The following is a 780-nucleotide window of genomic DNA, read 5'->3' on the forward strand; positions in this document are numbered from 1 at the left end:
TTATTTTATTAATGTACAATTTAAAAAAAAAAAAAAATAATGATTTAGATATTGTAGATATTGGTATTGTTTTTAAACGGAAAGTAGAAAAGAATAAAAGAATTAATGCTCACATATAAAATATTAAAGTTATATGAAATGTATGATATAAAATAAATGTGTATTGTAATATATTAATATATTAAAAGTAGTGCTGTCAAACGATTAATCGCGATTAATCACATCCAAAATAAAAAATTTGTTTACATAATATATGTATGTGTACTGTGTATATTTATTATGTATATATAAATAAACACACATACAGTATATACTTTGAAAATATTTACATGTATATACATTTATATATTTATATTCTTATATATTATATATACAATATATATATATATATATTAGTGCTGTCAAACGATTAATCGTGATTAATCACATCCAAAATAAAAGGTACATAATATATGTATGTGTACTGTGTATATTTATTATGTATATAAAAATACACACGCAATACAGTATATATTTTGTATATACATTTATATATTTATATTCTTAGATTATATATTTAATATATAAACATAACATATTTTCTGAAATATATACATATATGCATGTGTTTGTATTTATATGTACATAATAAATATACACAGTGTACACACATATAATGTAAACCAAAACTTTTATTTCGGATGTGATTAATCGGGATTAATCGTTTGACAGCACTAATATATATAATATATAAACTTAACATATTTTTCTTAAATATATACATGCATGTGTTTGCATTTA

The sequence above is a fragment of the Sinocyclocheilus grahami genome, unplaced genomic scaffold (assembly GCF_001515645.1).
Source record: "Sinocyclocheilus grahami isolate Dianchi unplaced genomic scaffold, SAMN03320097.WGS_v1.1 scaffold176.1, whole genome shotgun sequence".
Taxonomy (NCBI): Eukaryota; Metazoa; Chordata; class Actinopteri; order Cypriniformes; family Cyprinidae; genus Sinocyclocheilus; species Sinocyclocheilus grahami.